This window comes from Triticum urartu, chromosome 2 (genome assembly GCF_003073215.2).
Source record: "Triticum urartu cultivar G1812 chromosome 2, Tu2.1, whole genome shotgun sequence".
In the NCBI taxonomy this organism is placed as follows: domain Eukaryota; kingdom Viridiplantae; phylum Streptophyta; class Magnoliopsida; order Poales; family Poaceae; genus Triticum; species Triticum urartu.
In genome coordinates, this window is record NC_053023.1 from 325638019 (window position 1) to 325664059 (window position 26041).

General features: G+C 41.7%; 2 long non-coding RNA genes across 3 annotated transcripts; one reads left to right on the forward strand and one right to left on the reverse strand.

Moving 5' to 3' along the window:
• The first annotated feature begins 1309 nt into the window (after window positions 1-1309).
• On the forward strand, window positions 1310-5775 carry LOC125537189. 2 transcript variants are annotated; one of them, XR_007295671.1, is made up of 6 exons: window positions 1310-1862; window positions 1954-3438; window positions 3620-3721; window positions 3791-3979; window positions 4091-4198; window positions 5157-5775. It is a non-coding gene; the product is annotated as an uncharacterized LOC125537189 (long non-coding RNA). The 2 variants fall into 2 exon arrangements; XR_007295670.1 differs by having other exon boundaries at window positions 1954-3721.
• Window positions 5776-16451: 10676 nt separating this feature from the next.
• Window positions 16452-16722, reverse strand: LOC125541513. The gene is made up of 2 exons (XR_007297561.1): window positions 16608-16722; window positions 16452-16525 (listed from the first exon to the last, which is right to left on the reverse strand). It is a non-coding gene; the product is annotated as an uncharacterized LOC125541513 (long non-coding RNA).
• Window positions 16723-26041: the final 9319 nt, after the last annotated feature.

Here is a 26041-nt window from a genome sequence, read left to right on the forward strand (position 1 = left end):
GACCGAGCAATGCTTTGGGCTGGCCCACTTACGTACATAGCTTAGGAACTGCCCCACTCTGGTTTTGTGAACCTTCTAGAAGATTTCATGAACTGTTTTCTTTTTCTCTTATTGGTTTTCATTTTTTTTTCATTTTTTGTTTCTTTTTCATTTTTTGTTTCTTTTTCGTTTCTGTTTCTTTTTAATTTTTTGTTTTTCTATTTCCTTTTCTTTTTCAAGTTTATTTTTCTTTTTAAAAATGTTTACGATTTTATTTTTTATTTCCTTTTCTTTTCTTCTCTTTTATAAAAAATCAAAAATTTTATATTTTGTTCATGTTTCCAAAAAATGTTTAGTTTTTGAAAAAATGTTCTCAAATGCAAAATTGTTCTCCTTACCCAAAAAAGTTCAAAACTTTTGAAATTCAGAAAATGTACCGGATTTCAATTTTTTGTTCACATATTCAAAAATTATTTGCGCTTCCAAATTTGTTCGGGATTTTTCAAAATTGTTCCCCGTTTCAAAATTTCTTCTCAAGATTGGAAACATTTTTGTGCTTCCAAATTTATTCAATATTTTTTGAAATTGTTCTCCGTTTCAAAATTTATTCTCAAGATTAAAAAAATGTTCGTGCTTCAAAAAATAGTTCGAGGTTCCAAATTTGTTCTCAATATTCAAAAATCGTTCGTGCTTTAAAAAATTGTTCACAAATTCTAAAAATGTTCATGTTTCCGAAAATTGTTTGGGAAATTCAAAATTTATTTTCTTTCATAAAATTTGTTCACATATTCACAAAATGTCATATTTCAAAATTTGTTCACAAATTTAAAAAATGATCATTTTTTGTAAAAATAGTTTTATTTTGGAAAATGTTCAGTTTCCTAATTTTGTTTTTGTTTCAAAATACTTTTATGTTCATGAAATGTAGTCTGTAGTTTATATATATTCACGTATTCAATTTTTGTTCCTTTTTGTTTTTAGATTTTTTTGAGTCCCCTTATAATTTTTGCATTTCAAAAAGGGTTTTTTTATATTATGCTTCAAATTTTAAAATAAGTTTTTAATGTGCAACAGGTTATAGTTCATATACTCCGGGCTGCCATTGTACTCACTATAAATATTACGTATATAGTACAGTTGCTACTGACATGCTTCCTTGTTCGGAGGACTTGAGTTCGATCCCTTGCGCCACAAGTTTTAATATATGGAATTGGCTGAATTGTTTTTTATTTTTCGCCCTGCCTTAGTTTATTCCTAAATTCTTTAAAGCAAAACTTTGCTATTTAAAGGTCTTGAGCACACACCCTTACGAGCCATCCGATCAGGATCCCGATCGCCAGGTGTTCCGTGGTCGGGTTTTACGGAGCGAAGGGAAACGCGAACGAACAACACACAGCGGAAGTGGGCCCCAACCAACCCACACTCTCACATCCACAAGCGCACGCCTGTTTCTTCTCCCAAATCCACCGCTGCGTTCGTCGATCCGCGGCGCCGGCCGCGCCGCACTCCGCGAGCGCCTGCTTGTCTCCCCAGCCGGCGTCAGCGGCCAAGGTGACAGATCCACAGGCTTCTCCCCCGCCCTAGATTTTCGCTCGCCGAATCCGTCGGCTCCTTGCTGCCGTCGCCTTCGCGGTCGCCGCGATTCTCGACTCCGGCGACCTCCTCCCAGCCTCCCGCGACAAGGCCGTGTCCGTGTTGGCCGCCTTCACGTCCTCCGAAGGCGAGTGCACACCCATCTCCATGAGGAAGGCGAGCGCGCACCACCCCCACGCTCCTCGTACAGTGGCGCTGGCACCGACGCCGTTGTAGCGGGCCTCTTCCTCTCAAGCATCTCGCCGCAGGCCACATCAGGGATGGCCTCGACCTCCTGCTGCTAACTGCTGGTGCACCTCCTTCTCCCTACTGCTATCTCCTGCTGCATCCTACAGCTGCCCCAGCTCCGATATCTGAACTTTTACTTGTGACCGTGTACAGGTGCTGGCTGTAGCTTGAACTGGAGGTCTGGAGCAGAAAAATTGCACCGAGGTAGCAGGTGGATGATGGTGTTGGTGCCTTTCTCTTGAATTGTTGCTGGTGATGGCTGCAATTTAAAGGAGTATTTTTTTCCTTTCTCTCCTTCCATTTCTGTAATTGTGCTTCCCCTATGCGTGATGATGTTTCTTAGCACAAGGTGCATTGGCTTGGGTTGATCTGCTGTGATAGTTCGGAGAGATGATAGTAGCAAGTATAAACTCTCTACTATGATTATATTCATAACACATGGCAAAAAAGAGACTGCATTATTAAGTAATCTGTTGTTTCGTTATCATTCTAATTCTTTTTTAGCCACTATACATGTGTCATGTATGAGAACTTGATAGATATTTGCTTATCTGTGTCCAAGTGATTACAGCATATAATAAAGCGGGGAAAACAAGATTTATATTGAGCATTGTTTTTAAGGCGGTAAGGCGACCTAAGGCGAGCACCACCCGCTCTAGCGCCTAGGCGACGCCTAAGGCGGGCATATTTGTAAGGCGCTGCCCGGGCGCCTTATCGCTTAAGCGTCGCCTAAGCATCCAATGCAGGACGCCTTAAAAACAATGATATTGAGCTATTATACTCATTTCTTCTATTGGACTTGCTCAAACTTGCATGATTTTTTTGTTAGTAGTTGCCTTGTTCCTGCTATTGGACTTGCTTAATGGGTCAACGGGCTGTTTGTATCCACTATTTTATTTTCTTCGGAAAGCAAGCTAATGAGTTGGCTGCAGAATCTATGGAAATTGTCTACAAACCCAGTATGAGTTGCTGCCTTTTAATCCCTTCTCTAAAGAAAACCTGGTTTTCTTGGATATAGTATGCAATTTGCTTAGATTAGAGCACAACTTGCCTGCAATAACTAAAGCATTTGTCCATGGGACACAACACAACTTGATGTTCCGCATAATATAGGTCCACATTTATTTGCCTGAAACTTGTATGCAAATTGCCTACAAACCAAGTTGTAGTTGCTCCTGACTTTCGCTATTTATTTTAATTCGGCTAGCAAGCTGATGAGGTTGCTACATTATCTATGGAAATTGCCTACAAACCCAATACGAGTTGCTACCTTTCAATCATTTTTTATATGTGGTGCATATACTGGTTAGTAGTCTCCATGTGTTTGTTATTTTTTCATAATAATTGCCTCAAATTTCGTATGTAGTTGCCTCAAATAACACATGAACCTTGCTCTTCATTTATTTTCCTTAACATTTCATAATAATTGGGGTAATTTTATACTTGAAGTTTAAATGTGACAACACATTATCATTGTATGTTTTATCTCTTGTTTTGCTACATTGGGATTTTTTTAATTGGGGGTGCCGAATGGGGGTATTCTCCCCCCTGTTTTTTACAGCCACGTGCTTTCATTTTTGAGGCGCCTCATGTCAATGACAACACATGCCTCAGATGATTTTGTCCATGATGATCTGGGTACGTTAACAACAACAGATGCCTCAGATGAGTCATGTTTTTGTTATTTTTCGGTGCGCATTGGAAGGCGATTCGCCTGTTTTTTTGGGTTTACTTGCCTAGAATTGGTATGTGAGTTGCCAGTATCCGAGAGACGATATCCAGAAAGTCATCTGAATGCACTCTTTTTCTTTTTGTGTAGTAGGAACTAATGGATGAACCAAGCAAAAATAGCATTCAAGAAGATCATTATGCAGTTAATCGTGATGCTGATCCCTCACATGTGATTGAAGATCATCACGAGGTGTGTCCGAAAAAAGATTCAATAAACTTGTTGTGTGTACTTTTAACTTGTTGCGTGTTCTTGTTGCAGGGCCAGAGAAGCACACCCTTTATTGGGTACCAGCGTTGAGGAAGAAAGGAGATTGCTGCTAGTGGCAAACGTCTGTTGGACATCAACAGCAATTCGAGTGTTTCCACATATGGTGATTGAAATTCTAAGAAAGACACTGTCATGGAACAACCATCAAAAGCAAAATGTCAAAAGACCGGATCTAACGAGGTAATACACAGTTGCTTCACTTTTGATCAACACTTCCCAAGTTCTGATGTCAAATTGCCTAACTGTCCAGGAAATACACATGTTTCATCTGTTGTTGTATTTTTCTTCTAGAATAAGAGAACAGGGCATCGCCTGCAAGTCTTTTCAAGCTGAATAAACTTCTTGTACCTGTTCAACAAGGCCAAGCTCAAGTCACTTTCAGTCAATTTCTGACACCAGGTACCATAAATCTATCTCTATATGACAACAGTTGTTGCATAGTAGTAATCCTTTCTTGCCTAACCTTATTTTTCTTCAACCATCTTTTTTTACATTCATTTCTTTCTTTCTTAATCATGACATGTAAGTTGCCTAAACATATCACCAAAGTTGCCGAAAACACCTGAAATTTTGCTTCAGAAGAACACCCATGCCAGTTTCATGTTTGATTCATAGTACTACTGAATTTGCACAAAACAAGCCCTAAAACTTTGCCTACCATTGTTTTCTTGCAACCAGTTTTGTTACACATCATTTTCATCCTTTGCTTAAACATAACATGTAAGTTGCCTAAAACATACTCCGTCCATCCGAAAAAGCTTGTCCCTCAAATGGATGTATCTAGCGCCAAGTTAGTGCTAGATACATCCATTTGAGAGACAAGTTTGGGACAAGCTTTCTCGGACGGAGGAAGTAGCACTTAGCTGGCTAAAAACATCTGGAGTTTTGCTTCATAATACCCATACCGGTATTTCTTGCTTCACATTTGTCCTAATTTTGCCCAAACAAACCCTCAAACTTGCCTACCATTATTTTCCTTCAACCAGCCTTTTTTACATTGACTCCCCACCCTTTTTGCTTAATCTTAACATGTAAGTTGCCTAACCATAACACTTAACTTGCTTTAAACAACCAGTTGTGGCACAACACTCCTGGATTTGCCCCAATAGGGCTTGAAGCTTGCCTAAACATCTACACGCACCTTGCTTACGATCTATAGTTGCTCAAAACAGGCCAAGCAAGTTGCTTTACCAGCAAACATACTTGTGTTTCTACCAACTTATTAAGCAGAACAACAAATCCATCAAAGCAATTGGGCAAAAAATCTGACATTTGCAGCAATTAATAGCACCTATGCAACTTTGTATTTCTGTTTTTTTATCCAGTACATGTTCTTACACATTTTTTCGAACTGCAGCCTTGTGCAGATCATGGGGAAAGGTAAAGGAAGGCTTGTGTTCTTCAGTAACCCAGGGGACAAGGATGAAAGAGGCACACAATCATGGGGGAAAGTGAAAGCTAGATCTGACCTTTTTCTGTGCTTTTTCTACCCTTAGTCAATAGGAATTGCCTGGAGAACAAATCCTAAACCAACCACCATTGGAGGATTGTGGAGAGTTTTCTGTATCTGGGAGTTGTCCCTTTGTGGGTTGGGAGAGAAGAAGATGGGGCTGGGCGATTTGGTGGGGAGACGCCCAAGGGGTGGAGGAGGGAAACACGTGGGGAGGGAGGATCAGGTGAGTTCCGTGGCTCGATGGTGCGAGGAATCGGGAGCGGGGGCCAGGTACTTTCCTATCCTAGACAGGGGGGACAGAAAATTACTATTTTGGAAGGGCTGCTAGGGAACGCTAGGGAGCAGCCGACTGCTCCCTAGACGCGTCCTAGTTTATTTAGGATCCCGCTGCTATTCTGCTACAGTAATTAGTTTGGCACAGTGGCTACAGCATCACGTGCAACTATGGAAGGTCGGGGGTTCGAGTCCTATCGTGTATACATCACAAGATTTTTTTGCGAATTTTTCATTCCTTGAAGGACAACGAACGGGCCAGCCTAGTTGCATGACACCTATGCGCCGCGCGACCTATTGGCCGCAAAATGCGGCATATAGGCGAAATCACTAATTAAGGAGTACTCGTTGCAAAAACACTTCATTTTTCCAGGTCATGACAAGTGACGCACATGTAGCATGCCACTTGTCGCAACCTAGAAGTTTTCCTTTTTTGTAGATCCGTTTGTTCGAAACGTTTTATCTTTTAAACCGTGAGTCCAAATCTCGAATCGTTTTCACTATTGGATTCATCACGTCGAGATCTTCAAAATTAGATCCCATATTGATAGGTTTTGATAAACTTTTTTTTCACGAACAAAACCGGACGAAAAAAACCATGCGAAAAAACCGAAACAAGGAGCACGGTTTTTTCCCTTTCCGAAAGAGGCACGCCCGTGCCTTTTGTGGAAGCAAAACCGTGACTCTCGCGAAAGCACAACCGTGCCTCTCACGGAAGCAAAACCGTGACTCTCGCGAAAGAAAAAAAACGAAAACGCGTATTTTTTTTCTTTCTGAGAGGCACGGCCGTGACTCTCGCGAAAGCACAACCGTACCTCTCGCGGAAACAAAATCGTGCCTCTCGCGAAAGCAAAACCGTTTCTTTTGCTAGTGCTTACACTTGCCTATGTTGTTACATGGATATTTAATGGCAATTCTTGTGATGTTCCAGTTGGCCTTCTTGTTGGATCATCTGCAGTGAGTCAATCCACATAAAGAAAAAGGAAAACTTACTTGATATTATTTGCAACAATTGTTTTGGGAATGTCATGTTTGAGAGCTTCGTTCTGGAATTGAGCCCCCGTTCAACGACCATGTTGTAGTTCCAGTTGACGATGTTTCACTAGTGAATGTTGTAGACTTCTGTTTTCTTTCATTAGTAAAACATTATCTTATCAGGTTATTGTTGAACAGTTTGTGCTGCAGCATTAACAATAGTTATGGGAATAAGATACATGAAAACAAGAAAGGTAGTGCCAGCTGGAATAATTGCTTCCATCAGGTTTGTACAAAACTCGCTCTTTTCTCATGCATGTTCTTGTGTACTCCCTTCGTCTGAAAATACTTGTCGGAGAAATGGATGTATCTAGACGTATTTTAGTTCTTGATACATCCATTTTTATCTATTTTTTTGACAAGTATTTTCGGACGGAGGGAGTAATAATCTAGATGGTACAATACTATTTATTGTGCCAGGTGATTGGAACACCAAATCAACTTATCAACATACGGGATGTTTTGGTTTCTTTGTACCTGAACACATGTAGCCTAATTTGTACTTGCTTCGATCCAAATGGTTTTTAGGAACTTATACATCTTTTTCTCTGTTTACCCTTTCTTAATTTCACTTGGTCAATGGAAGATTTGACATTTCCAACACAGTAATTAAGGCCCAATAACCAGTCCTAGCCATTATTTATTCCATCCCATTCCCCTCGTCTTCCTCATCCAGAGGCGATCACTCCTCTCATCCCCACTTAAGTTCTCCTATTCTCCTGCACATACCCGTGCTGAAGCTCGCAGCAGCAATGACAAGAAGATCAGTTTGGAGGATGGTGCTGAAGCCTCGTGCATGAGTGGCAAGAAATTGACTTCAGATTACAACGTTTATATGATCAATTTGAATAGGGAAATGCACTTCGAAAGGTGTGACGTTTCATCCCAACAAAGGGGTCAATCTTGTCGTTTTGAAGATGTTGAGAAAATGATCCCTAAATTTTTTAATTGCCCTTGGTTTCTAGCAAAAGTCAAATTTTGCTTATTTATATCTGAATTTACTGACAACAAATTTGGTTCTTTATCCTTCAAACCAAATGTGTCAGTATCACCATCCAAACTGGACTTCTTGCCATTGATGTGGGAGGCTTCAACACCATCATCCTAATGGATCATATTGACATTTTTGCGCTAGACTTTACCACCTTCTCCAGAGGGGACTTTCCTTCACAGGCACACGATTTTTGAGGTGGTTTGGCTTCTCCATGGTGTTTGCAGGAGATTAGGAGAACTTAAGTGGGGATGAGAGGAGTTATAGAAATTGAGGGGCCAGAGCAGAGAGAGAAAAAGATGTAAAAGTTCCTTCAAAAACCTAATACGACTAACATTTAGCTAAAAGTAGAGAATGGTAGGCTATCTACATTTTCGATTGGAGGGAGTATCTTAGAAGTTGGAGCTATGGTACTAATGAGGATGCCATGTATTTACGGTGGTGTGGAGATATTCAATGTTAGGTTTGGTTTGGTCGTCAGTGGTATTTTTTCATTTATTGTCAAGGACTCAAGGTACTCTCAAACTGGCCCATTGGCAAGCGGTAAGTGCCAATTACTGTGCTCTTTTAGGAAATTCGGTGCAAACTAGTTTCAATGTTACAATGCTCAGTTTTGGAGAGGAACTGTGGCAATTTTCCGAATTCACTAGCAATTCCAAAACAATAAAACAACAAACTTTTGAAATTAGCTTCATATTGATATGTTCCTTCCTTCCCCATCTCAACAGTGGAAGTTCTTTCGTGCTAGATTTCAACTAAGATTTACCAGATGGATTTCAAGGAGGATTACAACTAGTATTTGAACAGCCTTAAAACTACGGGCTCTTCCTCCTCTTGGAAGTGACCTCACAGGCGGGGGAGGCTTCAGCGGCCGTGACTTTCGCGGCCACGTAGCCGACGAACGCATGTGTGTCCTTAATGCGGAGTAAGGCCACATTCTTGAAGGCCGGCGTAAGCGCTGCGTTCCTTTCTGCCCAGGCGGCCATCGACATGTGGCCAAAGTAGGCGAGGGCAACGGGTAGGTGGGGGTGCCAATGGTTGATTCAACGTTACGACGCACGTCCTCGTTGACCTACTCGGAGTAGTCCCACGCCCTTCCCAAGAACTCTCTCTTTCTCTCTACGGGCGGTCCTCTTTGGCCTCGCCGGGGAAAGGTCCGCGAGGAGGGTGCGCCTGCACTGACATGGTCGATGTGTCGGGGAACGTAGTAATTTCAAAAAAATTCCTACGCACACGCAAGATCATGGTGATGCATAGCAATGAGAGGGGAGAGTGTTGTCTATGTACCCTCGTAGACCGTTTGCGGAAGCGTTATATCAATGCGGTTGATGTAGTCGTACGTCTTCACGGCCGACCGATCCAAGTACCGAAAGCACGGCACCTCCGAGTTCTGCACACGTTCGGCTCGGTGACGTCCTCGCCTTCTCGATCCAGCAAGAGGGGCAAAGTAGTAGATGAGTTCCGGCAGCACGACGGCGTGGTGACGGTGTTGGTGAAGAACAATCTCCGCAGGGCTTCGCCTAAGCACTACGAAAACTATGACGGAGGATAAACTAGAGGGGACGGGGTTGCCGACACACAGCTTCATGTTTCTTGATGTCTCCTTGGTGCTAGCCCTACCCCTCTATTTATATGTTTAGCCCTGGGGTCGAAACTTGGAGTAAAAGCCTCCTCAAAGTCGGTTTCACCCGAAAGGCAAGAGTCCTTCTCGGACTCCAAGGCTAGACGCCAGGGTTCCCGGCGTCTACCCCCTAGACGCCAGGGTTCCTGGCGTCTAGCCTCTGGTCTCCGCAAAATTTCCTTTTGCACTTTCCAAAAGCCTCGTGGGCTTGCCCTTTGGCCCAGATAAAGTGTTCTCGTGCCCAAACATTTCGGGAAACATCCGGAACCCCTTCCGGTGAATTCCGGAACCCTTCCGAAGATCAAACACTACTATCCACATATCAATCTTTACTTCCGGACCATTCCGGAGTTCCTCGTCATATCTGTGATCTCATCCAAAACTCCGAACAACATTCGGTCACCAACATACATAACTCATAGTACTATATTGTCAACGAATGTTAAGCGTGCGGACCCTACGGGTTCGAGAACTATGTAGACATGACCGAGACACCTCTCTTGACAATAACCAATAGCGGGACCTGGATGCCCATATTGGCTCCTACATATTCTACGAAGATCTTTATCGGTCAGACCGCATAACAACATACGTTGTTCCCTTTGTTATCGGTATGTTACTTGCCCGAGATTCGATCGTCGGTATCTCAATACCTAGTTCAATCTCGTTACCGGCAAGTCTCTTTACTCGTTCCGTAATACATCATCCCGCAACTAACTCATTAGTTGCAATGCTTGCAAGGCTTATAGTGATGTGCATTACCGAGTGGGCCCAGAGATACCTCTCCGACAATCGGAGTGACAAATCCTAATCTCGGAATACGCCAACCCAACAAGTACCTTCGGAGACACCTGTAGAGCACCTTTATAATCACCCAGTTACGTTGTGACGTTTGGTAGCACACAAAGTGTTCCTCCGGTAAACAGGAGTTGCATAATCTCATAGTCATAGGAACATGTATAAGTCATGAAAAAAGCAATAGCAACAAACTAAACGATCAAGTGCTAAGCTAACGGAATGGGTCAAGTCAATCACATCATTCTCCTAACGATGTGATCCCGTTAATCAAATGACAACTCATGTCTATGGTTAGGAAACATAACCATCTTTGATCAACGAGCTAGTCAAGTAGAGGCATACTAGTGACACCCTGTTTGTCTATGTATTCACACATGTATTATGTTTCCGGTTAATACAATTCTAGCATGAATAATAAACATTTATCATGATATAAGGAAATAAATAATAACTTTATTATTGCCTCTAGGGAATATTCCCTTCAGTCTCCCACTTGCACTAGAGTCAATAATCTAGTTCACATCTCCATCTGATTTAATCCAATAGTTCACATCACCATGTGATTAACACCCATAGTTCACATCGACATGTGACCAACACCCAAAGGGTTTACTAGAGTCAATAATCTAGTTCACATCGCTATGTGATTAACAACCAAAGAGTACTAAGGTGTGATCATGTTTTGCTTGTGAGAGAAGTTTAGTCAACGGGTCTGCCACATTCAGATCCGTACGTATTTTGCAAATTTCTATGTCAACAATGCTCTACACGGAGCTACTCTAGATTATTGCTCCCACTTTCAATATGTATCCAGATTGAGACTTAGAGTCATCTGGATCAGTGTCAAAACTTGCATCGACATAACCCTTTAAGACGAACCTTTTGTCACCTCCATAATCGAGAAACATATCCTTATTCTACTAAGGATAATTTTGACCAATGTCCAGTGATCTACTCCTAGATCACTATTGTACTCCCTTGCCAAACTCAGGGCAGGGTATACAATAGGTCTGGTACACAGCATGGCATACTTTATAGAACCTATGGCTGAGGCATAGGGAATGACTTTCATTCTCTCTCTATCTTCTGCCGTGGTCGGGTTTTGAGTCTTACTCAACTTCACACCTTGTAACACAGGCAAGAACTCCTTCTTTGACTGTTCCATTTTGAACTACTTCAAAATCTTATCAAGGTATGTACTCATTGAAAAACTTATCAAGCGTCTTGATCTATCTCTATAGATCTTGATGCTCAATATATAAGCAGCTTCACCGAGGTCTTTCTTTGAAAAACTCCTTTCAAACATTCCTTTATGCTTTGCAGAATAATTCTACATTATCTCCGATCAACAATATGTCATTCACATATATTTATCAGAAATGCTGTAGTGCTCCCACTCACTTTCTTGTAAATACAGGCTTCACCGCAAGTCTGTATAAAACTATATGCTTTGATCAACTTATCAAAGCGTATATTCCAACTCCGAGATGCTTGCACCAGTCCATAGATGGATCGTTGGAGCTTGCATATTTTGTAAGTACCTTTAGGATTGACAAAACCTTCTGGTTGCATCATATACAACTCTTCTTTAATAAATCCCTTAAGGAATGAAGTTTTGTTTATCCATTTGCTAGATTTCATAAAATGCGGCAATTGCTAACATGATTCGGACAGACTTAAGCATAGATACGAGTGAGAAACTCTCATCGTAGTCAACACCTTGAACTTGTCGAAAACTTTTTTGTGATAATTCTAGCTTTGTAGATAGTAACACTACTATCAGCGTCCGTCTTCCTCTTGAAGATCCATTTAATCTCAATGGCTCGCCGATCATTGGGCAATTCAATCAAAGTCCATACTTTGTTCTCATACATGGATCTCATCTCAGATTTCATGGCCTCAAGCCATTTCACAGAATCTGGGCTCATCATCGCTTCCTCATAGTTCGTAGGCTCGTCATGGTCAAGTAACATGACCTCCAGAACAGGATTATTGTACCACTCTGGTGCGGATCTCACTCTGGTTTACCTACGAGGTTTGGTAGTAACTTGAGTTACATGATCATCATCATTAGCTTCCTCACTAATCGGTGTAGTAGTCACAGGAACAGATTTCTGTGATGAACTACTTTCCAATAAGGGAGCAGGTACAGTTACCTCATCAAGTTCTACTTTCCTCCCACTCACTTCTTTTGAGAAAAACTCCTTTTCTAGAAAGGATCCATTCAAAGCAACGAATATATTGCCTTCGGATCTGTGATAGTAGGTGTACCTAACATTTTCTTTTGGGTATCCTATGAAGACGCACTTCTCCGATTTGGGTTAGAGCTTATCAGGTTGAAACTTTTTCACATAAGCATTGCAACCTCAAACTTTAAGAAACGACAGCTTAGGTTTGTCGCCAAACCATAGTTCATATGGTGTCGTCTCAACGGATTTAGATGGTGCCCTATTTAATGTGAATGCAACTGTCTCTAATGCATAACCCCAAAACGATAGTGGTAGATCGGTAAGAGACATCATAGATCGCACCATATCTAATAAAGTACGGTTATGACGTTCGGACACACCATTACACTGTGGTGTTCCAGGTGGCGTGAGTGGTGAAACTATTTCACATTGTTTTAACTGAAGGCCAAACTCTTAACTCAAATATTTTACCTCTGCGATCATATCGTAGAAACTTTTGTTTTCTTGTTACGATGATTCTCCACTTCACTCTGAAATTCTTTGAACTTTTCAAATGTTTCAGACTTGTGTTTCATTAAGTAGATATACCCATATCCGCTCAAATCATCTGTGAAGGTCAGAAAATAACGATACTTGCCGTGAGCCTTAACACTCATCGGACCGCATACATCAGTATGTATTATTTCCAATAAGTCAGTTGCTCGCTCCATTGTTTCGGAGAACGGAGTCTTAGTCATCTTGCCCATGAGGCATGGTTCGCAAGCATCAACTGATTCATAATCAAGTGATTCCAAAAGCCCATCAGCATGGATTTTCTTCATGCGCTTTACACCAATATGACCTAAACGGCAGTGCCACAAATAAATTGCACCATCATTATTAACTTTGCATCTTTTGGTTTTAATATTATGAATATGTGTATCACTACGATCGAGATCCAACGAACCATTTTCATTGGGTGTGTAACCATATAAGGTTTTATTCATGTAAACAGAACAACAATTTATTCTCTTACTTAAATGAATAACTGTATTGCAATAAACATGATCAAATCATATTCATGCTCAACGCAAACACCAAATAACACTTATTTAGGTTAAACACTAATCCCAAAAGTATAGGGAGTGTGCGATGATGATCATATCAATCTTGGAACCACTTCCAACACACATCGTCACTTCACCCTTAACTAGTCTATGTTCATTCTGCAACTCCTATTTTGAGTTACTACTCTTAGCAACTGAACCAGTATCAAATACCGAGGGGTTGCTACGAACACTAGTAAAATACACATCAATAATCTGGATATCAAATATACCTCTGTTCACTTTGGCATCCTTCTTATCCGCCAAATACTTGGGGCAGTTCCGCTTCTAGTGACCAGTCCCTTTGCAGTAGAAGCACTTAGTCTCAGGCTTACGACCAGACTTGGGCTTCTTCACTTGAGCAGCAACTTGCTTGCCGTTCTTCTTGAAGTTCCCCTTCTTCCATTTGCCCTTTTCTTGAAACTAGTGGTCTTGTCTATCATCAACACTTGATATTTTTCTTGATTTTTACCTTCGTCGATTTCAGCATTACAAAGAGCTTGGGAATCATTTCCGTTATCCCTTGCATATCATAGTTCATCACGAAGTTCTACTAACTTGGTGATGGTGACTAGAGAATTCTGTCAATCACTATTTTATCTGGAAGATTAACTCCCACTTGATTCAAGTGATTGTACTACCTAGACAATCTGAGCACATGCTCACTGCTTGAGCTATTCTCCTCCATCTTTTAGCTATAGAACTTGTTGGAGACTTCATATCTCTCAACTCGGGTATTTTCTTGAAATATTAACTTCAACTCCTGGAACATCTCATATGGTTCATGACGTTCAAAACGTCTTTGAAGTCCCTATTCTAAGTCGTTTAAGCATGGTGCACTAAACTATCAAGTAGTCATCATATTGAGCTAGCCAAATGTTCATAACATCTGCATCTGCTCATGCAATAGGTTCGTCACCTAGCGGTGCATCAAAGACATAATTCTTCTGTGCAGCAATGAGGATAAACCTCAGATCACGGATCCAATCCGCATCATTGCTACTAACATCTTTCAACTTAGTTTTCTCTAGGAACATATCAAAAATAAAACAGGGGAGCTAAACGCGAGCTATTGATCTAAAACATAGATATGCTAATACTACTAGGACTAAGTTCATGATAAATTAAAGTTCAATTAATCATATTACTTAAGAACTCCCACTACTAGGAAAAGGCCTACTAATGGCGCACCTAATTTGGCCATTAATGGCGCATTACTGGTGCGCCATTAGTGCCACGCCATTAGTATATTTTACTAATGGTGCACCACTGGTGCGCCATTAGTATCTGGTATACTAATGACGGACCTCAGATGCGCCATTAGTATATACAACAGTGCGCCATTAGTATGCCTCCCAGGGGGCCATGTATACCCATGTGCTTTGGCATACTAATGGCGCACAACAACAAGATGCGCCATTAGTAACTTCGGCATACTAATGGTGCACTGTTTAATGATGCGCCATTAGTATCCTTTGGCATACTAATGGCGCACTGTGATGTGATGCACCATTAGTATGAATATTAGGTTTTTTTTATTTTTTTATTTTCTGTTTTTTTGCACAGGTTACAAAATGTATAATTGGACAAAATATAGACAGCACACATCAACAACAGATTCATCGAATACAATAGAAGATTAGTCTCTGAATACAATTCATCATATTAGTCTCCGAATACAATTCATCATATTAGTCTCCGAATTGAAAAGACCGAACAAAGATAGAACATTATATTACAAGTCTCGAGACCGCGAGTAGCGAGTTTGTCTTCACATCACAACATGGAAAATACATTGGCATGTGAAGAGGTGAAACAATATATGCATCTCCAAGCAGTATCATTCAACATTTTGGACAAACCACTACAAGCAATACTGGATCAGATACAAGAAGAATGTGAGAAAATGCAGACAAATACTAACAGATTGAGGTGTTTAACTTGTGGTGCTCTCTGTGCTATTAACATTTCAAGTCAAAACCTTTTCTGGTTAGTAAGTGTTTCTTGAGCATATGTATGTAGTAAGTGTTTCTGCTCTCAGTGTTTCAGAACACATATTTTAGCTACCTAGTACCAGTGCTATTACCCAGCAGTTAATTAGCTTTTTCTTTTGCTTTTCAGTGCCAAATTCTAGCTAGTACCAGCAAATTAACATCTAGCAGCAATCATTTTCAAATATATATACACTGGACATTTTAATATTAACCTAAGGAAAAATGAATAGTTAGGTTAATTACCCACTGTTAGTTATTCAGTCTGATGCTTTGTTCTACACTTTGATGCAAATTAGTATATAGAAGAAGCTATTTACTAGCAGTACCATATATAAAAGACATCCAGTCTGATGCTATTTACTAGCAGTAGTAGCAGTTTTTTTTCTTCTTCATTAACTGTACTAGCAGTTTTTTTTTCTTCTTCATTAACTGTATTAGCTATTTACTAGCAGTACTAGCACTTGGATCATATGCTAATGCTACATTGATACATCATCATGCTAGGTAATATTAAACCCAAGCAACTTTATAATCAACCCAAGATACATCAACTACTGCACTGTCCTGCCTAATAAAAACAATCATGCCAACATATAGTATATAAATCTGAATTTGTGTTTACAAGAAGAGTGCCCATTGCAATGTAAACCTGAGAACACAACTCACCTCAAGTGCAGGATATAGCAGACACCTACTTCTTCAGTCAAGTGCAGTAAAAGACCGTTTGCAGAACCTGTTTAGTCAGAGTTGAACATTAGAATCCATACTATGCTCTACTATGCTTGTAAAGGAACACTATGCTTGTAATGGATGCAGTTGAAGCAGGTTGGGTTGCTGGACTTTGCTGTGCTTGGAGAAGGTGCATTGCGTACCGAGAGCTAAACATACGAGCACATCTCGGATTTGTTCTCAGAACATGGAAATGGAAAATGCAGGTTGACATTTCATCTAGTAGTGAGCAAGCAGAAGAATAAAGGCATTGGGAAAACTAGGTGCACTGTATTTTGGGTAACATGGCCACATGTTCTCGGTTTGGCCACAATTCAAGCATTGTATTCTTGGGTCAATCTGGGTCACATGGTTTGCAATTCAACCAATTTTGGGTCAATGTGGGTAACATGGTTTGCAACTGAACCAATTTTGGGTTTGTTTGACTTTGCTGCCACTGGAGAAGGCGCATTGCATACCGAGAGGTGGTCGAGGAAGGCGAGCACGGCCTCGTCGACGGTGGTGAGGTTCTGCACCGCAGGGCCCAGCTTCTTGCCGATCCAAGCGACAATGGCGTCCCTGCAGCAAAGCAAAAACAAAATTCTCAGCAGCTGCGGAGCGGGAACAGGGAGGGAATTGGGGATCTGCAGAAATTTCTCACTTGGTCCTCTCGCCGGAGTAGTCCCTGGGCACGCCGTCGATGAAGAAGAGGAGGGTGGGGTAGCCCTGCACGCCGTGCGCCTGCGCCAGGTCGTGCTCCTCGGTGGCGTCGGGGCGGCGTCGAGGCGGCGTCGAGGCGGCGGGGCAGCGGCGTCGAGGCGTCGAGGCGGCGTCGGGGCGTCGAGGCGGCGTCGGGGCGTCGAGGCGGCGTCGAGGCGTCGAGGCGGCATCGGGGCGGCGTCGAGGCGGCGGGGCAGCGGCGTCGGGAGAGGAGAGGGGAAGGGGATCGAGGGCAAGGGCGAGGGAGAGAGAGGGGATAGGTTTGGGCCGGGGAGGAAATATGGATGGGGGCGGCACAATACTAATGGCGCACCACCCCTCGATGCGCCATAAGTACATCCATACTAATGGCGTACCTCACCCTGGTGCGCCATTAGTATTTTTTTTTTGATTTCTGCTTGAGCAAAAAAAACATACTAATGGCACACTGTTCCACAGTGCGCCATTACTAGTTTAAACTAGTAATGGCGCACGATGGAACAGTGCGCCATTAGTAGTTTTGCAAAAAAAGGAATAAAAAATATAATAAAAAAACAACATTAGTGGCGCACTTTCCGACAGGTGCGCCATTACTAGTTACAATTAGTAATGGCGCACTGTGTCTGGATGCGCCATTAGTATGTTTGGACAGGCGCACTAGTTCAAAAAAAAATTGATACTAATGACGCACCCTGGGCCAGGTGCGCCATTAGTAGTTTCAACTCTAATGGCGTATTAGAAGGTGGTGCGCCATTAGTATATACTAATGGCGCACCGCTTGTCTGGTGCGCCATTAGTGTCAATCCCATATATAGCCCTTTTTCTAGTAGTGTCCCAATTAGATAGACATCCCTCTAATCCTCTAAGTGATCACGTGATCCAAATCAACTAAACCATGTCCGATCATCACGTGCGATGGAGTAGTTTCAATGGTGAACATCATTATGTTGATCATATCTACTATATGATTCACGCTCGACCTTTTGGTCTCCGTGTTCCGAGGCCATATCTGTTATATGCTAGGCTTGTCAAGTTTAACCTGAGTATTCCGCGTGTGCAACTGTTTTGCACCTATTGTATTTAAACGTAGAGCCTATCACGCCCGATCATCACGTGGTGTCTCAGCACGAAGAACTTTCGCAACGGTGCATACTCAGGGAGAACACTTATACTTTGATAATTTAGTGAGGGATCATCTTATAATGCTACCGTCAATCAAAGCAAGATAAGATGCATAAAAGATAAACATCACATGCAATCAATATAAGTGATATGATATGGCCATCATCATCTTGTACTTGTGATCTCCATCTCCGAAGTATCGTCATGATCACCATCGTCACCGTGAAAGTGCAACTATCCCTGGGTGGTTTTGGTAATTCCTAACAACATATAGCTCATTGAGCTAACATTATTCCAAGATTAATATTTCAGGAAAAGCTCAATGAATGGCATGGAATGGATGAGGAAAGTGGATCTCTCAAAATTCTAAGGACAAAAAGTTTGGCTCAAGCTTCAAGATCAAGACTCTACATTTTATATTTTAGTGATCCAAGATCACATTGAGTCTATAGGGAAAGGCAATACTATCAAGGAGGGATGAGGTGTTGCTTAATGGCTTGCTTGCTCAAAGTGCTTAGTGATATGCTCCAAAATCCTCAACTAACTTCCTACATCCACATATGACCTAAACCAAAAGTCAAACTCGGCCCCACCGATTCTTTCTATCCAGCGCCATCGAGTTTCAAATGTCATAGCCACTGCCACAAACCCTAGGCAAATCGGTCTCACCGATAGGGATCTCGGTCTCACCGAGATGGGATTGTAATCTCTCTGTTTCCCTTCGTAACGTTTCGGTCTTACCGAGATGAGCGACCGGTCCCACCGAGATTGCAATGTAAACTCTCTGTTTCCCTTCTGTAACATTTCGGTCTCACCGAGATGAGCGAATCGGTCCCACCGAGTTTACCTGACCAACTCTCTGGTTAGCTTATTATCAAAATCGGTCCCACTGAGTTTGTGTAATCGGTCACACTGAGATTACGTTATGCCCTAACCCTAACCATATCGGTCCTACCGAGTTTCATCTCAGTCCCACCGAAAATCCTAACGGTCACTAGGTTTGTTGAATCGGTCCGACCGAGTTTAATCATTCGGTCCCACCGAGTTTGGAAAATTGTGTGTAACGGTTAGATTCTGTGTGGAGGCTATATATACCCCTCCACCCACTCTTCATTCATAGAGAGAGCCATCAGAACATACCTACACTTCCAATACACATTTTCTAAGAGAGAACCACCTATACTTGTGTTGAGGTCAAGATATACCATTCCAACCATATGAATCTTGATCTCTAGCCTTCCCAAGTCGCTTTCCACTCAAATCTTCTTTCCACCAAATCCAAATCCTGTGAGAGAGAGTTGAGTGTTGGGGAGACTATCATTTCAAGCACAAGAGCAAGGAGTTCATCATCAACACACCATTTGTTACTTCTTGAAGAGTGGTGTCTCCTAGATTGGCTAGGTGTCACTTGGGAGCCTCCAACAAGATTGTGGAGTTGAACCAAGGAGTTTGTAAGGGCAAGGAGATCGCCTACTTCATGAAGATCTACCGCTAGTGAGGCAAGTACTTCGTCAGCGACGGTCATGATGAAATAGACAAGGTTGCTTCTTCGTGGACCCTTCGTGGACTCACGCAACCGTTACCCTCCGTGGATTGAAGTCTCCATCAACGTGGATGTACGATAGCACCACCTATCGGAACCACGACAAAAACATCCGTGTCTCCAATTGCGTTTGAATCCTCCAAACCCTTCCCTTTATATTGTTGCAAGTTGCATGCTTTACTTTCCGCTACTCATATACTCTTTTGCATGCTTGCTTGAATTGTGTGGAGATTGCTTGACTTGTGCTAAGATAGCTAAAATCTGCCAAGAACTAAAATTGGGAAAAGGCTAGATTTTTATTTGGTCAAGTAGTCTAATCACCCCCCTCTAGACATACTTTCGATCCTACAAGTGGTATCAGAGCTTTGGTCTCCATTTGCTTTGATTTCCATAGCTTTTGGTGGTCATAGCCTTGGTTTCACAACCTAGGAGAGTATGACGTCTAGCGAGGGAAATTATCACCGTAGAGGTCCTTACTTTGATGGTACTAATTTTGCTACTTGGAAGCATAAGATGAAAATGCATATTATTGGACATAACCCTGCCGTTTGGGCTATTGTGTGTGTTGGCTTGCAAGGTGAATTCTTTGATGGGAGAGAACCGAATCGTGAAGCTACCGCGGATGAGTTGAAGATGCTATAATACAATGCTCAAGCTTGTGATATCCTCTTCAACGGATTGTGCCCCGAAGAATTCAACAAAATCAGCCGTCTTGAGAATGCAAAAGGAAATTTGGGATACTTTGATTGATATGCATGAAGGTACCGACTCCGTCAAGGAATCCAAATTGGATGTGCTTCAAAGTCAACTTGACAAGTTCAAAATGAAGGATGGTGAAGGTGTCGCTGAAATGTACTCTAGGCTTGCTCTTATCACAAATGAGATTGCCGGCTTAGGGAGTGAAGAGATGACAGATAGATTCATCATCAAGAAGATCCTAAGAGCCTTGGATGGAAAATATGATACCATGTGCACATTGATCCAAATGATGCCCAATTACAAAGATCTCAAGCCAACGGAAGTCATTGGAAGAATTGTTGCTCATGAGATGTCACTCAAGGATAAAGAGGAACTTCACAACAAATCAAGTGGTGCTTACAAAGCCTCATGTGAAGCCCCCACATCATCGAGTGAGAAACAAACCTTCAATGAAGAATTGAGCTTAATGGTGAAGAACTTCAACAAGTTCTACAAGAGTAGAAGCAAAGAGAGAAGCTCCAAGTCAAGGTCCTACAATGACAAAAGATCTTCTAGTCGAGAGCGAAACTGCTACAATTGTGGAAGGCCTGGACACTATTCCAATGAGTGTACGGCCCCCTACAAGAGAAGAAGTAGAAGAGAAGAATCACCATCTAGAGAAAGAAGGAGTAGAGATGATCGTTATGAACGAAGACCCTCACGGAGAAGCAAGGATTCGGAAAGAAAGGACAAGTCATCAAGGAGCTACACAAAACGAAGATATCAAGCTCATGTTGGTGAATGGGTATCCGGCTCCGACTCCGACAACCACTCCGAGAGAAGCTATCACTCCGACTCCGAATATACTCAAGATGAAGGTGTTGCCGGTCTAGCACTTGTGACAACCAACTCCTACGACATATTTGACTCACCAAATGAAGGAGTTGGAACATGCTTCATGGCTAAAGGCCCAAAGGTATCACACCCCGAGTATGTTGATTTCAATAGTGATGAAGATGACTTGTTAGGTGATGATGATTTATTTGTTGACAACTCTAGTGATGAATACTATGATGAAACGTCAATTAATCATGCTAATCAAGATGAAACGAATGACAATGATAAGGAGAAGATTGAGTCTCTAACTAAAGAACTAAACACTCTGAAGTTAGCTCATGAAACTATCTTAGGAGATCATCGAGAACTATTAAGGACTCATGAGAAATTGCGCTTTGAAAAGCTCAACCTTGAGCAAGAGCATGCGTTCTTAAAAGCAATCAATGATGATCTTCGTAAGAAAAGTTCTTCTTACATTGCCAAGCGTTTACTCTTATCCACTTACATGCCTCAAGTCAAGTCTAGTAACAAGAACAAGAAAGATTCTTCCTCTAGTAGTAACAATAATCATGCTAAATCCAATATTGTTGCTTCTAGTAGTTCTGTTGATTCCACTAATGATTCTCTTAGCCAAGTTACACTTGAGCAAGAAAATAGCTTATTGAAGGGAATTATAGAGAAAGGTGTTTACAAGAGCCTTGCCAGAAGTAAGCAATTCGAGGTGTAGCGACCAGACCTCAAACAGTCTGATCTCTGTGCTCCGGTGTCATCCCTGGATCAGTAATGCTGACACCACACAGTACTCGGAGGATTTATAATAGAGTTGCAATCACACACTTATTACATCAAGTGTCTCAATAGAGAACTTGTTACAATAAATATGGCTTAAGGCCATCTAATAACGATAACAGCGGAAGGCTTGGAAGATAAGTGAGTCCATCAACTCCAACGGCATCACTGAGTATAGAACCACAACCTAAAACCTCCTTAATCGTCGTCTGAAAAGTATGCAACATTAACGTTGCAGCCCGAAACGGGTCAGCACATGGAATATGCTGGCAAGGTAACACATAGAGAGTAATGGAATGAAATAGCTATACTATATGCATATCTGGCTGGTGGAAAGCTCTATGGTTACAGTTTTGCGTAAAGCCAATTTTCCCCTACTTCAAAGGAATAAATTTATTTAACTATCATGGTAGTTGTTAAACATTGAGAATGGTTGACAACATTCTCAATCCCAATTAAAAATATCATTAACAAAACCCCACAAAATTAATTTAGAGTAACATGTTGAGATTCACATGATAATCCAAGTACTAGATACTCAAGATTGTCCATAACCGGGGACACGGCTAACCATGATTAGTTTATTACACTCTGTAGAGGTTTGCACACTTTTCCCCACAAGACTCGATCGCCTCTGTTTGGTTTCTCGCACTACATGGTGTTTGAGAAGACGGATGACCGAGACATAGTCTTTCAGAAGCGCTAGCACCTTACGATTGGGTAGACCATACCACCTACATCCCCTACATCTGCTAGTCTACCACTGTAAGAGTTCGCACGACCTAGTCAACTATGCTAGAGCCCATAATAGCTTGTGGCTACACACGGAAGTTTCTAGTATGAATAGTCTCATGATCCCTTTGAGCCTGGGTGGCGGTCCAAAAGAAAACAGGCAAGTCTTGGAATACCCAGGTGCCTCAATCCACCCAGATGTGTGTTTAAGTTGCCACCTTAGATAAACCATTAATTAACAAACTCACATCTCTCATGGATATCACTCACCCAATCCACGTCTACTAGCATAGCAAGACATAAAAAGCAAACGTAGAAGTAACTCCCAAAGGTTTGAAAATAAACAGGTAATAGGTACTACCTCAACTACTTCCCATCCCACAATTTAATTAGATCCTAATCATGCAATGTGTGAGGATTGATCTAATGCAATAAAATTGGGTAGTAGAAAAGGTATGATCAAAGTGTTACTTGCCTTGCTGATGATCCGGAAAACCTAGCGATTCGAAGTAACAAGCGGTGCACTCCGGGTACTCTATTGCAAACAAACAAACAAGCATACAATAAGTACTCGTCTAATGCACGGGTAAAACTCAAATAAGAGATCTAACCAGAAGGTTCAACTTAAGAACTCCGGTTTGCAAAAAGAATCAAATCGAACGAAGCAACAAAAGTCAAACGGCGAAAGAAAACAACTTCGTTCTACTAATCTGGATCTAAGGCAAATTTTACAGTAGCAAAAACTTATTTAAGTTGGTTAAATGGATAGAGGGTTTTGAAACGAAACTCCAGGCGCTTGATTCGCCTGATTCCGATAAACGAGCGAAAAGTTATACTAAAACGAAAATCGGATCAGGAATCGCGATCAGAAAAATCACGGATTTAATCCGAGAAAAAGAAAAACGATGAACGTTCGCTAGAATGAACGAACGGACGAACGCTCGCTATTTAAATAAACCGGAAAAACCGATCTATTTTAAAAAAACCGAAACTAAAAAAAACGATGGAAAAACCGAACGGTTTTTAGAAAAAAACGGCGCGGAAATCGAGGCGACCTCGGGCGGCGTGTCGGCGGCGGCTCGGCAAGGGTTTGGCTGGGGCTGGGCCTCCCCCACCCCCCGGCTAATATAGCCTAGTCAGTCCGGAGTCCAAGTCAGACACGGCCCGTTAGGTCGGTTCGTTTTTTTATGAATAATTACGCGTGGAAGAAAAATAAAAAGAAATACTAAACGGACTCCAAAAATCCCGAAATAAATTTTCCCGGGCTTCTAAAATCAAGCTTCACAAGGTGAACATTTATTTGGGGCCTAAATGCAATTTTGAAAAACGCACATTTTTCCTAAATTCAAATAAAATAACGAAAAACTCCGAAATAAAATCTTATTTGATTTTATTATTAAATCCTCAATATTTCTTTATTTTGGGAAAGTCATTTTATTCCCTCTCTCATATTTTTTGCAATAGAAATAATTGACGATAAAATAACAAAATCAAATGATCCTATTCTCAAAATTTGAGAAAACTCAAATATGAAAATAACGAAATCCCCAACTCTCTCCGTGGGTCCTTGAGTTGCGTAGAATTTCTAGGATCAAACCAAAAGAAAATTAAAATATGATATGCAATGATGATCTAATGTACAGCATTCCAAATTGAAAATTTGGGATGTTACACGAGGAAATTGTACGCAAGCAAGGAAGGCACCGGAAGAATCAAGGTGTTGGTTTTGAACGAAAGTTCAATGCCAATGGAGTTGAGTGGGAAGAAGATCAATACCCTAAGATGAAGTTTGTTCCTCAACAAGATAAGTATGATCCTACTTCTCTCAAAAGGACACAAGCTCAAGATGATCTTCCACCACAAGACCACAAGCAAAAAGGTAAGGACAAGCTTCAAGAGGAAACTAATGCATTTGAAGAAGCTCCTAAGGCCTTGGTCAAGTGGGTTCCCAAGACTACTTCAAGTTCCACTTCATCAAGTACAACTACAACACCGAGGATTCCCATCAAGATGGTGTGGATCCCGAAGAAGAAGAACTAGAGAGTTCTTGAGGGTGACTCCGCCAACATACTTCACTCTTATCATCTTGGCAAGAACAAGTGCAATCAACTTCCACATCTTGCACTAGTTCAAGGAGTCACAAACCCTCTTGTTGGTAAGACAAGGGACAAGGTAACCTAAAAGCTTTCATAGACATCATTTTGTGTGTGCATCACTCTATGTCTATGGATATCCTTGTTTGTTCCTTGTGGGACTAACCCGTGTAGGTATTGAAAGTGCAACTCACTCCAATGGATAGCTTCAAATGATCTACATCAACATTGAGCATCCACATCTTCAACATCTACATGAAGTCATCATCGACAAAACCCAAGGTTAGTTCATCCCTCTTAGGGGGGATCTCACATCTAGGGGGAGCTTTACTCTAAGAATTGAGCTAAAGCAACTCTAATGGTGTGAACACAACAATGCTTTATGTAAAAGTGGTAACCCCACTTGTGCTTAAACGATGAGTATGACCTATGATCAAATGTTCTCATTTGACTCCTAAGTCAATATACTCATATATAGATCACCTAGTCATCGCAAATTGTTTGATAGATGCTAGAATTGGTTGTGCATGCTTTGCCATATATTTCAATTGCCATTTTATTGTGTGAGCATGTTGATTGCATATTTCACTCATTCGAGGACATCCACTTGTTGTTTTGATTGATTGGTTTTCTTTTCTTTTGCCAAGTGGATGGACAAGAATGCCTAAGAACCCTCTCTAGCTATCTATGCTTTTCTCGTCTCAAACTCTATTCATGCTACATCACAAAATTTGATCAAGTCAGATTCGAACCACTCTGTGTGAGGAGCACTCGGAGTCCCCGATTCGTCATAGACTTAAACTTCCAAAACTTCTTTATGTGTTTTGGTCTGACCGATTCCTCCATTTTGGTCATACCGAGATCACTAAGTCGATCTAGGTTTTCAATCTCGGTGCAACCGATTTGAACTTTTTGGTCACACCGAGTTGTTGTAACTGTCAACAGTTATGCATCTCGATGCCACCGAGTTGTTCCACTCGGTCACACCGACAGGGTCGGGCTATATATACTCACGGGTAAAATTTTGGAAATTTCTCCGAAACCCCTTCGCCCGCGCATAGCTCGCTCTGCCTCCTGGGTCTCCGGATCGTCCTCCTCGTCGCCACCCGCCTCCTGTCGCTGGTCTCCGCCGCCGTCAACGGAAATCTTTCTCGCCGTTGCCGCCATAGCGAGTTCATCGCCGAACTAGGGTATGGACTCGATCACAGTGCTATCCCCGTCCGATTCCTAGCACATTGTGTTCATTATGATTCTTACCATGATTGAAACGCTTCTATCCAGTCAAAACACTCTGTAGATTAGATTTGAATTGAAAATTTAGGGTTAGGTTTCCGCCGAAACCATCTCGGACCATCCGAGTTGTGGAACTCGGTACCACCGATTCGGCTCAGGCCATTGTACATATAATTTTTGGTCTGACCGAGAATTGTAAATCAGTGTGACCGAGTTCAGGACTTTGTGAAACCCTAGCAGTCTCGGTGCCACCGAACTGTTACTCAGTCTGACCGAGTTCACTAGTTTAGGTTCCAACAGCTGCTTCGGTATCACCGAGTTTACAAATCGGTTGATCCGAAATGCTTTCTGTGGAAAACTAAAACTAAG